The sequence below is a fragment of the Rhinopithecus bieti genome, unplaced genomic scaffold (genome assembly GCF_001698545.2).
Source record: "Rhinopithecus bieti isolate Rb0 unplaced genomic scaffold, ASM169854v2 scaffold_7509, whole genome shotgun sequence".
In the NCBI taxonomy this organism is placed as follows: Eukaryota; Metazoa; Chordata; class Mammalia; order Primates; family Cercopithecidae; genus Rhinopithecus; species Rhinopithecus bieti.
The window spans coordinates 604,957-621,900 of NW_016805750.1; the positions used below are offsets into that span (position 1 = coordinate 604,957).

At 37.7% G+C, this 16,944-nt stretch overlaps 1 pseudogene; it reads right to left on the minus strand.

Moving 5' to 3' along the window:
- Positions 1 to 14,564: 14,564 nt before the first annotated feature.
- LOC108530587 (mannosyl-oligosaccharide 1,2-alpha-mannosidase IB pseudogene) lies at positions 14,565 to 15,997 on the minus strand (annotated as a pseudogene).
- Positions 15,998 to 16,944: the final 947 nt, after the last annotated feature.

Genomic DNA, 16,944 nt, shown 5'->3' on the forward strand with positions numbered 1-16,944 from the left:
ATGGAGAAACCCCGTCTCTACTAAAAATCCAAAATTGGCCAGGTGTGGTGGTGCATGCCTGTAATCCCAGCCACTCAGGAGGCTGGGGCAGGAGAATCACTTGAACCTGGGAGGCAGAGGTTGTGGTGAGCTGAGATGGCACCATTGCACTCCAGCCTGGGCAACAAGAGCAAAACTCCATCTCAAAAAACAAAAACAAACCAACAAAAAAGAAATAACCAAAGTCAGAGTTGAATTAAATGAAATGGAGATGAGGAAAACCTTACAAAAAATCAATGAAACAAAAATTGTTTTTTCTAAGGATAAAGAAGACTGATAGACTTCTAGTTATACTAATAAAGGAAACAAGGGAGAAAATTCAAAACCTACAATCAAAATGAACAAGGAGATATTACTACTGACCTTACAGAAATACAAAAAAAACCCTCAGAGACTATTATGAACAACTCTATGCAGAAAAACTAGAAAATCTAGAAAAATTGATAAATTCCTGCAAACATGCAACTCCCCAAAACTGAACTAAGAAGAAATTGTGACCCTGAACAGACCAATAATCAGTTCTAAAATTGCACAGTAGCCAGGCACAGTGGCTCATTCTTTAATCCCTGCACTTTGAAGACTGAGGCAGGTGGATCACTTGAGGCTAGGAGTTTGAGACCAGCCTGGCCAATATAGCAAAACCTGTCTCTACTAAAAATACAAAAATTAGCCAGGCATGGTGGCACATGCCTGTGATCCCAGCAACTTGGTAAGCTGCAGCACAAGAATCACTTGAGCCTGGGACACAAAGTTGCAGTGAGCCAAGATCGTGCCACTGCACTCCAGCCTGGGCAAAAAAGTGATACTCTGTTTCAAAAAACAATAATTGAAATAAATAAAAACGATAAAAAATTTGCACCAGCAATATAAAATCTACAAACCAGAAAAAGCCCTTGAACACACAGATCTACAGTCAAATTCTACCATATGTATATAGAAGAGCTGGGACCAATCCTACGGAAACTTTCAAAAAAATTTGAACTCATTCTATGAGGCCAGAATCATTCTGATACCAAACTGCTGCAGAGACACAATGCAAAAAGCAAACTTCAGGCCATGACTCGGAATATCTGGAACAGCTCGGAAATCTGGTTGCAGAAAGCTAGGGACAAGCCTAGCTAGTCAAGTTGCCTCCGGGGCAGATGCCAGAGGCAGATTTACTGGGCTGGGAGAATGCAAGCTGAATAGACCCCACAACCATCCACTGAGCTGAAAACCCTGGGCCATGGGTGCCTTCCCAGTTGCATATCATTGGGTATCACTGCCCTGCCAGAAACTCCTCCACTTCTTGACCCACTGCACCAGTAGACATACCCCACAACCCACTGGGACTCTCTCAAGCACAGAACTGGCAAGTCCCTGGGGAGTTGTGAATCTACTGGTGACCCAACACTCAGCTGGTACCACCCCTAAGGAAGGAGACAGTGCGTCCTACCAAATCTCCCACTGCGGCAAAGAAAACACAGGCACGGCGCCAGTTTTTGAAGGGGATGGCACCAAGTCCTGGGAATGAGATTGGAGAGGAAGTCATCTCTTGCCCCTGCCTTCTTTCCCCAGAGCACTGCTGCATAAGCACTGAAAAAGTACGCAGCAGTTAAGAGCTTATCTGCCGGCCCTTACTCTTATGCGCCATCTAGTGGACTAAATCTTAAATTATACCACCAAACACAAGTACATTCCTCCAAGAGGCAATGTCTCCGAAACCCGTCAGAGTATGTATATACAACCTTGGAACCCATACATACAGCGCCTTGGCCTTCTAAAAGCACTCAGAAATGAAGCCGATTGACTATACAGTATATTAACCAGTCAAACTCTCAAGGGGAGCAAGAATAAAAAAACAGAAAGTCCTATCCAAATGATAGCAAACTGAAAAAAAAAAAAAAAAAGGCCGCTCTCTCAGATAAGAAAAAATTCGCACAAGAACTCTCGCAATCGAAAATGTCAGAATGTTTTGTCACCTCCAGAAGATCACACTGACTCCCTAGCAATTAATCCTAGCCAGATGGAAATATCTGAAGTTAAAGACATGTAATTCAGAATGTGGGTGTCAAGAAAACTCAAAGAGATTTAAGACAAAGTTGAAACCAATCCAAGGAAGCCAGAAAAAATGATCCAAGATTTGAAAGACAACATAAGCATATTAAGAAAGTACCAAACTGAACTTCTGGAATTAAAAAATTCACTACAGGAGTATCAAACTACAGATGGAAGCTTAAACAACAGACTAGACCAAGCAGAGCAAAGAATTTCAGATCTCTAAGACAATTCCTTCAAATCAACTCAGTCAGACAAAAGTAAAGAAAAAAAATAAAAATTGAACAAGAAAATCCAGGAAATATGGGAATATGTAAAATAACAGAAACTAGTACTCACAGGCATTTCAGAGAGAAAAGAAGAAAGTGTAAGCAACTGGAAAACTTATTTGAAGATTTAATTCATAAAAATGTTCCCCATCTCACTAGAGAGGTCAACATGCAAACACAAAAAATTGAAAAACCCCTATGAGATACTATACAAGATGATCATCCCCAAGGTATATAGCTGACAAACATTTTGAGGTCAACACAAAATAAAACATTTTAAAGGCAGCCATATCAATATTAACCTTGAATATAATGATCTAAATGCCCCCCATTTAAAAGGCACAGAGGACCAAGTTTGATTTTTAAAAATCCAACCTTCTAATGTTTTCAAAAGATCCATCTCATACTTAACTACACACATAAACTGAAAGTAAAAGGATGGAGAGAAAACTATTATGCAAATGGAAAACAAAAAAGACCAGGGCTTACAATTCTTTTATCAGATAAAAGAGACTTCAACAACAGCAAAGGAGAAAGCAGGTCATTACATAATTATAAAGGTTTTAATTCAATCAGAAGCCTTAAATTTTTTTTTGACAGAGTCTCGCTTTGTCACTAGAGTGCAGTGGTGCAATCTCTACACACCGCAACCTCTGCCTCCTGGGTTCAAACGATTCTTGTGCCTCAGCCTCCCAAGTAGTTGGGATTATAGGTGTGCACCACCACACCCAGCTAACTTTTTTTATATTTTTAGTAGACACTGGGTTTTGCCATGTTGGCCTGGCTGGTCTCAAAATCCTGGCCTCAAGTGATCTGCCTGTCTCAGCTCTCAATGTGCTGGCATTACAGTTGTGAGCCACTGTGCCTGGCCTTCTGCTTTCTTCTCTTGCTCAAGATTGCCCTATTCGGGGTCTTTTGAGATTCCATATGAAGGCTAGGATTGTTTTCTGTATTTGTGAAAAATTCCATTGGAATTTTGATAAAGATTAGATTCAATCTATAGATCACCTTGGGTAGCACAGACATCTTAACAATAATAAATCTTCTAATCTGTAAACACAAGTTACACAACATTTATATTTTCTCAAGTTTTAAATCTATGTTTTGTAGTTTTCAATGTACAGATCTTTCACCTCCTTGGGTAAATTTATTTATAGGTATTCTTTCTGATGCTATTGTCTTCAGATTGTTTTCTTTATTTTGGATTATTATTTGTATATAGAAAAATAAATTGTTTGTGTTAATTATGTTTATGTTAATATTTTGTACAACCATGCTGTAAGTTTACTGAACTTATTTATTAGTCCTAATAATTTCGGATGGAGTTGTAGCATTTTGTGCATTCATTATTATGACATCTACAAACGGAGACAATTTTACTTCTTCCTTTCCAGTTTGTATGCCTGTCTATTCTTTTTATTGCCTTATTGCTCTGGCTAGGACTAAATTGAATAGGACTGTTGGGAGTGTGCATTCTTGTCTAGTCCCAGCTCTTCAGGAAAATGCTTTCACCTTATCCTCATTCAGTATAATGTTGGCTATGGGTAATGTTATATATGTCTTTTATTATTTTGAGATATATTTCTTCTATGCTATCTTATTAAGAGTTTTTATCATTAAGGGGTGTTAGATTTTATCAAATAAATTCTGCCTCTATTGGGATGATCATATGATTTTTGTTTTTAATTCTGTTTATGCAGTGAATTACATTTATTGATTTGCATATGTTAAGCCATCCTTGAATACCTGAGATAAAAGCCACTTGATTATATTATCTTTTTGATGTGCTGTTGAATTTGGTTTGCTAATTTTGTTGAGGAGTTTTGCATCGTTGTTCATCAAGGACGTTGGTCTGTAGTTTTTTATTATTATGTTCTTGCCTGATGTTGATATCACAATACTGGTTGCATAGAATGAGTTAAGGAAGAATCTTTCTTGCTCAATTTCCTGAAATACTTTTAGTAATACGTACCAGCTCTACTTTGTATGTCTAGTAAAATTTGGCTGTGAATCTGTCTGGTCTTGTCTTTTTGCTGTTGTTTTTGTTGGGAAATGTATAATTTCTGGTTAAATCGCATGACTTGTTATTGGTCTGTTCAGGATTTCTATTTCTTCCTGGTTTATTCTCGTGAGGTTGTATGCTTCCAGAATTTATTCACTTCCTCTAGGTTTTCCAGTTTGTGTGCTTAGAGATGCTCACAGAAGTCTCTGGTAATCTTGTGTATTTCTGTGACATCAGGTGTAATGCCACCTTTATCATTTCTGATTGTGTTGATTTGAATTTTCTCTTTCTTTAGTGTAGCTAGCAATCAATTTTATCTTTTCCATAAACTTGTCATTTTGTTTATTCTTTTATCTTTTTTTGTTCTCAATCCCATTGGTTTTGGTCTGATCTTTGTTCTTTCTTTTCATCTGCTAGGTTTGAGCTTAGTTTGTTTTTGTTTTTCTAATTCCTTGCAGTGCAATGTTAGGTTATTAATTTGAGATATTTTCTACTCTTTTATGTAGGTATTTGACACTATACACTTTTCACTTAGCACTGCTTTTGCTGTATCCCAGAGGTTTTGGCATGCTGTGTCTCTATTTTGTTTGTTTGAAAATTGTTTTAAAATTTTCTGCCTTGATTTTGTCAGGTAGCTAAAGGTCATTTAGGAGCAAGATGTTCAGTTTCTATGTATTTGCATATTTTTGAGAGTTCCTCTTGGTATTGATTTCTAATTTTATTCCACTATGATCCAAGGAGACACTTAATTTGTTTTTGGTGTTTTTAATTTATTAAGATTTGCTTTATGTCCAAATATATGTTTTATTTTGGAGAATATTTCATGTGCAGATGAGAATAATGTATATCCTACCATTGTGTAAAATGTTCTGAAAATGCCAGTTGGGTCGATTTGGTCTGAAGTCTAATTTAACTGCAATGTTTCTGTGCTGACTTTCTGCCTCAGCATTGTCAACAGTGTTAATACCCCATTATTATTGCTGTTTATCTGTTCTCTGAGTTCTATCAGTATTTGTTTTATGAATATGGGTGCCCCAGGATTGGGTGCATATATATTTAGCTAGTTATGTCTTCTTGTTGAATTGAGCCCTTTGTTATTATGTAATAACCTTCTTTCTTTTTTTAATGCTGTTGATTTAGTCTGTTTTATTTCGTATAAGTATGCCTATTTCAGCTCATTTTGGTTTTCCATTTGTGTGGTATATCTTTTCCCACTGGTTTTCTTTGAGGCTTGGCTTTTTACCATTAAAGTATGTCTCTCGTAGGCAGCAAATTTTTGGATCTTACTTTTCCTATTTAATTTGCCAGTCTGTACCTTGTAAGTGGAATATTTAGGCCAATTACATTCAGGGATAATATTGAAATGCAATGTTTTTATTGCTGTCATAATGTTGTCACCTGGTTGTTTTGTAGCAACAATTGTATAACTGCTTTATAGATTATGTGATCTTTTTACTTATGTGTGCTTTTATGATGGCAAATTTTGCCCTTTCATTTCCATCTTTAGAAGTCTCCTGAGCATTTCTTGTAAGTCCAGTCAAGACGTGACAAATTCCCTTAGCCTTTGTTTGTCTGAGAAATACTTTATTTCTTCTTCATTTATGAAGCTTAATTTAGCCAAAGCCAAAGGTTTTGGCTGGCAGTTCTTTGCTTTAAGAAGACAGAAAATAGAAGCCTGATCTCTTCTGAGTGGTACAGTTTTTTGGCAAGAAGTCCACTGTGGTTCTGATGGGACTATCTTTATAGGTGCTTTGATACTTCTCTCTAGCTGATTTCAGCATTTGTTACTTTATGTTAACTTTGGTTTGTCTGATGAATATATGCCCTGGTGAGATCCATCTTGCAGAAAATCTTTCAGGTGTTATTTGCACTTCTTATATCTGAAAGTCTAATTCTCTATCTAGATCAGAAAAGTTTCTTGAGTTAACTAATTAGATACATTTCCCATGCTTTTTACTGTTTCTTCTTCTCACTCAGAAATGCCTATAGTTTATAGGTTTGATTACTTTACATAATCCCATATTTCTTGAGGGCTTTTTAAATTTTTTATGTTTTTTCCCTAATTTTCTTATGATTGGGTTAATTCAAAGGACTGAGCTTTAAGGTCTGAAACTTTTCCTTCTGCTTGTCTGGTTTATTGTTAAAACCTTCAATTACATTTTATAATTCCTTCAATGAGTTTTTATTTCCATAAGTTCTGTTTGTTTTTTAAATATCTCTTTAGTAAATTTTGTACTAATATCCTGAATTGTTATTCTGATTTCTTTATGTTGGTTTTCAACTTTCTCTTGGATCTCACTGAGCTTCCTTACAATTAGTATTTTGAATTTTCTTTTAATGTGTCACTTTAGTTTTATTTCTGTTACAATCCATTGCTTCAGAACTGGTGTGATCCTTTGTGGGTGTCAAAACACTGTCTTTCTGTACTGTTGAAGTTTTCACATTATTTCTCATTTACAGAAGCTGTCACTTCGTTATTTTTTATTTGCTTTCATTTGAATAACATTTTCAATTTTCAATTCTTTTCTCTTTTGGGGGTGTGATTACGTGTTGTGTGTAATCATTTGGCTTCAATTCTGGGTGCTTTCAGGAGGCTAAGGACCTAGATGAGTTTCTTGGTTATAGACAGTTTTTGTGCAGTGGCTTTCTCAAATGCTGATTGTTGTAGCAATATAACAGGTATATAATCTGACTCACTATCTTTTGCAGGGCTGGGAGTGCAGAGGCCTCAGGAAGATTATCTCATTCCCTAGTATTATGCCCTTCTGCCAACAGGTTTTGTATATGGTTATGCAGTTCAGTTTACTGTTTAGTAGTTGACACTTACTAGCAGATGCTGGCTTGTTGTTTGACAATTTGATGAACAGCAAAAGCTCCTTCCTTGAAGGGGGTGGTGGGAAAGCTCACTGTGGGATGCACACAGGTCTCTGCCAGGTGGTAGAGGTGTGGAGGGTGTTGCACTAGCTCCTCATCCTAGGGATGTAACTCACATCCTTATCTACTCCTGTTCAAGGGCTCACAACCTTCAGTTCAGATAGAGAATGTCCTTTATCTCCAGGCTGCAATGCAACTACGTTTCATAGAAAACATTCATCCTGTGGCTACAGCTGAAATGACCTCTGGAAAAAACCTCTTCCCACAGCTTGAAATAGACAGCTGTAGCTGGTCCATACTCTGTAGCTGGTTCATTCTATGGTGCAGAAATGCTGCTGCTTTGTATAGGGAGGAAGAGATAAGTCACACCCTTTGAGCAAGTCCAGGTTGGTGGGGACACTTTCAACTGGGGAGCAGCTGCCCAAAAGTGTACTGAAAGCCTGTTTCCAAGTGCACCCACACAAAACCCCAGCAGAAAACGTCATGACTGTGTCTGCAGCAGTGATGGAGAGAGCCGAAGATGCCTTTTCCATTTCAGTTCCCAGCCACTGGTGCCACCTGTCCACTGGGACAGGACAATACTCATTTTCAAAGATCAGCATTGCACCTGTGTCTCTGCTGGGAGAAATACAGCCATTTTCTGGTTATAAGTGGGGAGAGGGGCTCTCCATCAGGGAAGAATGTGCATTCTAGTTTCCTTTGTCCCAAAATGTGCTTTGGTGGACTAATCCCCCTTCCCTAGTGAAGGCCTGTATCAAAGGCTAGGTCTCTAAGGATCTTGCGGCTCCCCAAGGTCCTGCTGGTCCCCTGCAGTTGCCATAGGCAGAGAAGGTTCTGGGAAACATTTGTGTGGGATCTAGTGATGCAGAGAGACACGAGGGTTAAAATTGTCTGGATAGAATAGAGGTCCCAAACAGATGTACAGTCTGTATGGCGCTCACCACCTCAGCTCGGGTTTCAGGGTGAGAGCAAGCAAACCTATGTGAACTCACCACCCAGTGCTCTGCCCTCCAGAAGTTCCCCAATCATTGCCAACAGTGGTACCTGGGTTTGCAAGGGCAGAGGAGTTCTCAGACAAATTGGTGGTAAGCAGTCAGGTACAAGGGTGAGGAAAAAAAGACACACTCCCATCTACACTTTCCATGGGATTCAAGTTCCTCATGTGGCAGACATCTATGCCCGTTTTTTTCCTGTACCCCCAACTTCTTCCTGTGGGTTCTCCAAAAGGTTCTGACACTTTTCTCTCAGCATTTCACTTGAGCCATGATTATTCACCTGTAACATTAAATCTTCTTTCAAAGAAGAACTGGTATCTGATGTCTCTAGTCAGCCATCTTGAAAAAAATCACCACATGATTTTCATTCTTTATTCCGTTAATGTGATTTATCACAATTATTTTTATGTAGTTTCTTTAGCTTTACTGAGGTGAAGAAATATGAAAAATAAAATTGCGTGTATTTAAAAGTACAACACAATGATTTGAAATAAGTATATATTATGAACTGATTGCTGCAGTCAAGTTAATTATCATATTCACTACCTCAGGGACTTAAATTTTTCTTTCATTTTGATGAGAATGCTTAAGGTCTATTCTTAGAAAATTTCAAAATATATAATTTAGTATTATTAACTGTAGTCACCATGCTTTACTTTATATCCTCAGAACTTATTTATCTTAGAATGGAAAGTTTGTATACTGTGGCCTACATCTCCCAATTTGACCCACTCCTAGATCTTGTCAAACACCATTCTATTTCTAACAACTCAATGCTATTGTTTTATATTCTACATTCACTTTTTTTGCTTTGAAATGATTATGTAAATTACAGCACAGAGAAAAGAGACAGAAAAAAGGCTAACGGGTCTTATACTACTTAATCTTGGGATTGGGGTAAAAACTATGACCTGTGGGTCAAATGCAGTCCTTTACCTGCTTATGTAAATAAAGCTTTACTGGAACACAGCTATACTCATTCATTTACATAATATCTCTATCTGTTTTCACACTTCAACAGCAGAAGTAAGAAGAAAGACGGTATGGCTCATATAACCTAAAATATTTACTATCTGCCCTTTGCAGAAAAGCTCTCTGACTGGTTGTAAACTAAAAAGAGAATCTTCATCATAATCTGAATGAGCTGAAGTAACAAAATCATCTTCACCAATGTTCTTGAGCCAGAATAAGTGGATTAATATATTTCCATATCATATGTGGTTTGTATTAGCCAATATTGTGTTCTTATAAAAGAATACTTCAGACTGGGTAATTTATTTTACTTTATTTTTATTTATTTGTTGTTTTTCAAAGACAGGGTCTCACTCTATCACCACTGGAATGCAGTGGCACGATCTTAGCTCACTGCAGCTGCCACCTTCCAGGTTCAAGTGATTCTCCCACCTCAGTCTCCCATTTGCTAGAACTACAGGAGCATGCCACCGTGTCTGGCTATTTTTGTATTTTTAGTAGAGGCGGGGTTTCACAATATTGGCCAGGCTCAAACTCCTGACCTCAAGTGATCTGCCTGCCTAGGCCTCCCAAAGTGCTGGGATTACAGGCATGAGCCACCAGGCCCGACCCCTATTTTTAAAAATAGGTTAATTTGCCTCACAGTTCTGCATAGTGCCACTATCTGCTTTAGTCCAGGACCTCAGGAAGCTTCCACTCATGGCAGATGGCAAAAGGGAACAGGTTTGTCACACAGTGAGAGAGGGAGCCAGAGAGATGCCATGCTCCTTTAAGCCACCAGCTGTCATGTGAACTAACAGAACAAGGGCTTGCTCATTACCATGGGGAAGGCACCAAGCCATTCATGAGGGATCCACACCATCACTCAAACACCTTCCTCCAGGCCCCACATCTGACACTAGGGATCACATTTCAACATGAGATTTGGAGGAGAGAAATATCCCAACCATATCAGGTTACTCAAATATTCTGCTTACAATTTGTGCAGCCCAAACTAGTTACAAACTGTGTTTGTTAACTAAAAAATAGTATTCAAATTTTTTGTGTTTAACTTAAAAATTATACAGATAGATAGATATAGAGAAAGAGGGAGAGGAAAGAAAGAAAGAGGGAGAGAGACAGAAATAGAGAGAGAGAGAGAGATAGGAGCTATCCAATTTGAGTGTGAGGAAATCTAAAAAAATAAATAAATAAATAAGAACTCAAAATCCTATTACTAGAAACAGCTTTTTGAAACCTATAAATATTTTATTATTATTTTTTCTTTATATTTAACAGTATGGGACTGTTTAGTAGAACCCATACCAAAGACAATTTACAACTCCAAGTTTTACCCACGAATGATGTGACAAAAGCTTTTTGAATTCAAACTAACCAGCACTTCTATAAAACATTGATTTTAATAATTGAAGTGATATAGCAAACTAAAAGTGCTTTTATTTCTAAAGTAAATATTTTAGTCAAAGTTGCATCAAAATCAATTGTTTCTTTGACATTTTCAATACTTTAATTTTAGCTACAATTATAGTTGGTGATATAGTACACATTATTTAAAATGTATTATAAACCTTTTTAATTTATATAAAATATAAAATTTAAAATGTTGTAACACAATTCATATTGAAAAACATGTAAAATTGTATAAACTGCTCTCATACAGAAAGTGCCACTAGAATCACATAAAACGTTCAAATGTTTCAAGGTGCCAGGCACAGTGCTTGGCACATATTACATACTTCATAAATGTTTGTTCACTCATTCCCTCATTTACTCACGTACTCAAAGAAATATGGGCTTAAGGAGAAACTGCATTATAATGAGAACTGAAAGCACAATCTTTTATCAACAAACTTGGAGTTTTGACAAAGACTTTGACGGACAGTGGAGCAGATGAGAGGATGATAATCAAGATTTCAAACTCCTTGGTTAAAATCTACTAAGTAAAGCCCTGGGTTCACAAGATGACATAATAGAGAATCCGAGTCAATACTCCACAAAAAGAATGCATTCTTTCAATACCCAGGTTGGACTTTTATACATAATCATCTGCTTGAAGCTGGTTATAAGTTGTGTTAGAAGTAAAACACACAGTCCACCGGAAGGTAAGAACCACCTGATGGGGACTTGTTTTCTGCACTGAGACTTCTTTTCAGGTAGGGCTTCATTCTCTTGGTTTTGACAACTTAATACAAGTTGAATTAAAAAAAAAAAAACTGGCTTAAACAAAAGAGTTTTATTCTAAAATAAAGATAAATACATGTAGAAGGTAGAGGGGTGTCTAACACTCCTATTTTTTTTTCCTGTTATGCACGAACCAATCCATCTATTCTGCACATTTGTGCCAAAGTCACAAGGTGAGGTGTCAGCTCTTTGAGGGGCATTTCTGGGCTATTTGCAGAAGGGCTGATAAATGCAGTATTTTACCAGAGAAATAAGGTCTACAAAATGCAAAAAGCTATAAAAAAGAGAAGAAAGTATGAGTACTAAGCAGAATATAAGATAAAAATTGATCTTGGAGGAAATTTACTCATTTTCTGTTTGCCCCAAGAATACTGTGCTGGCAGGAAGGTGTACTTTTTTTTTTTCCTAAGTGGGAAATGGGTTAAAAATCTGTAACAAAAATAAAACATAACGCTGGCAAGTTATTTGCAGCTGGCCTGAATTGTCTTTGGTACTGAGAGAAGAAAAAAGAAAAAAAAAATGGAGGGCCGGGCACGGTGGCTTACGCCTGGAATCTCAGCACTCTGGGAGGCCGAGGTGGCTGACCACAAGGTCAAGAGTTCAAGACCAGCCTGACGACCATGGTGTACTAAAAATACAAAAATTAGCCATGCATGGTAGAACACGCCTATAATCCCAGCTACTCAGGAGGCTGAGGCAGAAGAATTGCTTGAACCCGGGAGGCGGAGGTTGCAGTGAGCTGAGATTGCGCCACTGCACTCCAGCCTGGGCGGCAGAGCAAAACTCTGTCTCAATTAAAAAAAAAAAAAAAAAGGAAGTACTGTTGTAGGTCCAGTCTTGTCATTCCACAGAAGGTATGGAGAGGTGTAATGACCCTTTCAAATTCTTTGCTTGTGAACTGACTCTGCTTGAATACTTCTCTGTCTTCTCTTAACTCCAGTCACCTGACTAATACAATGAGAGCCCTTAGAGATACAGGTTGTGTCTCCTCATCCCTTGAGAATTTCCTGGAAGACCAAGAAGGCCTCTTTACTCTGCATTCTTCCAAACAAAATAAGAGTTTGGAGACTCCACTGCTATCTGCACAGCTTCTCTGGGTCTTTCACAATTAAATTTTCTTGCCTTTTTTTTTTCAGTGATTTGTTAAGTGGGCTTGTGCTATTTTTAGCAAGAAGGCTTTTTCGAGAACCAAGTACTTTCCCTTTTCTCTTCTAAAGTTATAGTAATCTACCTTTATCATTTAAAATTTTAAGGTTCAAGTAGTAAAAAATATTACAATCTCAAAGTATGTCCTAAAATTTAACTCTCTTAAAAACTCTATTGTAACTGGCTCTACATCCTTATTTTCTATGTTTATTGAAAACTTTTGTACTGGCTGTCATTTATGGATTATTGGCTGGGCTGTGAGAACTATTTAATAATTTGTGGTATAAGATGATCAACCTTGGAAAACATTTAATTATATTCATTCATTAAATCTTTTCCCAACTTAAATCTAAAAGCTAAGTTTAAAAGAAATATTATCAAATAAGGAAATAAACCTTCAGAATTCCAAGGTGGATTTCTTGTATGAACTTTGTTTCATAAAATCTTAAAATTCAGAGTAAATATCATATTAGTTATACTGTTTGCAATTTTATTAATGTCAATGGAAGATGTCTAAATTAAATTAAAACAATAAAAACGACCCTTCAGTTTGTGACAGAAAATTTGTAAGCATTAGATATCTTACACCATAGTTACTGATAAATTTTTTTGCCAAAATATAAAGAATTAGTAATTTATTTAAAAAGAAATAACAATGCAAAACCTACTGATGGTAAGAGAAAATCTCTGAGATACTTACTTCAATGCTTTTATCACTGAAAACTATTTTGAAGCTATTCTAATTATTCTAATTTCTATACACATCAATAGAAAAAATTTTAAAAACATAAAATATTTGTGAATGGCCCACTCACCTGGTAAGATAATAAAGGGTATCATCCCAGATAGAATATTTAAGAAAGTTGCACTGTGTTTTGTTTTTGCTTTAATGAGTTGTAAAAGTAATTTAGCTTATCAAGGCAAATTCAGGGCTACATAATAGTACAGTGAATTTTGCCAAGTCACACAAATAAAGTTGTGAGTTGGATGACTCTCCTAATGTTATTATGAGACTAAAGTAGATAAAACTTAATTGGTAGATTTATTAGTTCAGAAAATAATCTACCAGCAAAACCAAAATTTCTTTTAGAACAGGTTTCAAGGCAACCAATTGTGGCATTTTCCGCACTTTTTGTCATGCCACCACCACTGACAGAACCACATGAACAAAGTCTCAAACGCAGGCTTATAAGTAGTAGTTATGATAAATAGCAGCTTTAATGATTTCATATGAAGACAAAGACTTGAAGAGTATTTTTTGTGAGATCATGCCCCTGGAGAAAACTAAATTTAACCATGAAATTTAAATAAAATAGATTTTATTTAAACCTATTAAATAGGATTTGAATTGACTGCCAGTCTGTTCATCCAATAGGGAACTTGAATATTCAGACATGGATTGCACTTCTGTTTGTTTTTTGAGTCTTCTTGTCACTGATGCAGTTATACTATCTTTTTTCTTTACCTTAGTTCATTACATTACTAAAATGGAGAAAAATGAAACAATGTGGAATATCTGACAGTTGTTCCACTGTAGGAATACATAATTGGTTCCGAAGATCATCCTTAACTCCTGCAAGGTGCTCTATATTCTTGGGTTTCTCTTAGGAAGTCTTGTCTCCAGACTCCAGAACTCTACAAACCATATGTGTGTGTGTGTGTGTGTGTGTATAAATATATATAACTCTCTCTCCATATAAAACTCTCTCTATATAACTCTCTCTATATATATAGTGTTACATATAGCTATATATGTACATATAATATATATATTTTATATATATATAAAATATATATTGTTTGTAGAGTACTAGGTGATGCAAAAGTAATTGCAATCTTTGCTATAACACACATCATTCTTATATGAACACTATCATGGTGACTTAGAAGTCCAGGTTTTCAGACTAATTTCTATAGTGGTCCATGTAAACAAAACAGGTGAGACTGGTCCTGGTCCTTGAAACTGCTTTTATCCAACAGCAGAATTCCCTGAAATGTGGTGCTGGCTAAATGTAACACAGGGAGAGGGTGAGCCTCTATATTAAACACCTAGTAGTCTAAAGGTAAAAGGTCACCACTGGAGAACAGCACATACAAATATTTTAGTGTTTCGGCAAGAAAGACACCTCACTGTACATTATCATGTGTAGGAGTAGAAAAATGTACATCTTTGACTCCAGAAAATCCACCACTGACTCAGCAATACTTTTCAACAGCCAGTGCTGTTCTCAGCCCCACTGCCTGTATTTTGGATTGTAAGAGAATCACCATAGGTACCAATAGGTTTCAATTACTTCTTGACAGAGGATATAATACTTTTCAGCCTGACAGCCACAACCTCCAAAGCACCATCAAACTTGGATGACTCAGGACCTAGCTTTAATGCCATCTGTCATATGACTCATGACATGTACACGCAATTTCTACCCCAGCTCTAAGTAATGACAGATGTTATCCATTCTGGAACCATCTTCTTCTAGTGCAAACATTACCCCAGCAAAGCAGGCCACATGCCCATCTTGTTTTCCAAGTGCCCACTGATCCATTCTTTACTAAAGATAAGACATCCATGGGAGTTCCTGTTTTTTCACAGCCTCAATAACATCATCACGCATCTTTCTCCATTCATAGTCTGTTTTATCTGACATCAACCACGCTCTCAGTAAGTATTCATAAAAACTGTCTCCAAGATCACCAAGTGATGTGTGATACCGACCCCAGCGCCCTGTTCTTGGGTTCAAACAATTTGGATAAAGACCATTTGGACAATCCATTTTCTGAAGCAGTTTCTGCATATACATGACCTTGTTGTAGTAAACCAGGTCTGCTGTCAAGTAGCTGAGGTGGACGAACTCCATATGCACTGTACCAGATTCAGCCAGAATGCTGCTACATGCAGGCCCCTAGCCTCAGTTGCACCCTACTCCACTCTGTAAATGTACCATTGTCCAGGGAATCCCAGTGGATGTGTGAAAGGCAGAAAGAAGTTTCTTAGCCAGTTGCACAGCTTTAATCTTGAATATCTCCTTTCCTGAAAGGTGATACGCTGCAAGTAGGCCTTCACTAAACTGAATGCTGACTTCAAACACAAACACCTCTGAATTCACACTGACCTCAAGGTTGTCTTAAACAATCTTTGCACATCTAGGAATTCAGCATGGAGCCCCATGATATAAGGGGTATCCAAAGCATCTACAATGGTAGCACCCATTTGTGAACTTTGAAATGTTAGTGGTACATCCTTTCCTTTTAATAGGTCTGAGTTCATTATGTCCCCCCCTGTATGTCCTATAATTATCCTAGACATGTTTCATGCTTTAATTTTTTTTTTTTTTTTTTCCCTTTTCTTATGTTGTCTTCGGGGTCTCCACCTTTCATGCCTAAAAAGTTTGGAATACGAACTGGCGGCAGCGGCTTGTTCTCTGTCTTCATTTCTTGGACCTTATTTTTCTCTGTCTGAATTTCTGCTTGGATTTCCTTGCTTGATTTTCTTTTCTTTTCTTTTTTTGAGATGTGGTCTCACTCTGTCACCCAGGCTGAGTGTTGCACTGTCATCAGGACTCACTGCAGCCTCCACCTCCCAGGCTCAAGCAGTCCTCCCACCTTAGACTCCAGAATAGCTGGAATTACAAGAGGGCACTACCACACCTGGCTAGTTGTTGACTTTTTGTGGAGATATGGTCTCATCATGTTGCCCAGGCTGGTCTCAAACTCCTAGATGAAAGCCATCCTCCAGACTTGGCCTCCCAAAGTGTTGGGATTACAGGTGTGAGCCACAGCCCAGGCTGTCTGACTTTCTCAACTTTTCTTTTGTCTCTTCCAGGGCCTTCTCATGATCAGCTCGAATTTTATGTCTCAGAGGTTCTTCTTCCCTGTGTGTATGTTAATCGAGTGCATAGATCAGGAAGACTTCAGGGTTTTTAGCCCCTTTGCCAGCTACTACATGAGGAATTAACACATCGTCTGAACCCAGATCAAAGCGTTTGTGTTTTGAGAAGCCTAGAATTAAAAGAATGCCCCAAACACCGGATGATGAAGGCACTAAAAATAAGAGTCTTCGCAGAAAGTCTCAAGGTAGCGCTGTGATGTCAGGAGGACAGCCCCAGGTTCAGAGGTGGGATCCTACGTCTGGAGAGGGCAGCAGGGCTGGGGTAGTCATCGTTTATGCTCTTGAAGACAATACTCCATAAAGTTCTCATCTTATAGTAAATGCACGATACACTTAACTGTCTTCAAAATATTGGCAAAAATGGAAAAATTCAATTTTGCTCCACTTAAAGGACTGCCGCGCTTCTTCACAGGCACCGCTTTGACGCTCCTCCAATTCCGTTCAGAAACGTGAGTGACCCCCCGCCTCAAACGATCACAAACTTATGTCCTACGAGATCTCGTTTGCCCTTTGACTTCCAGGGCCCTATCGGGTTATCAG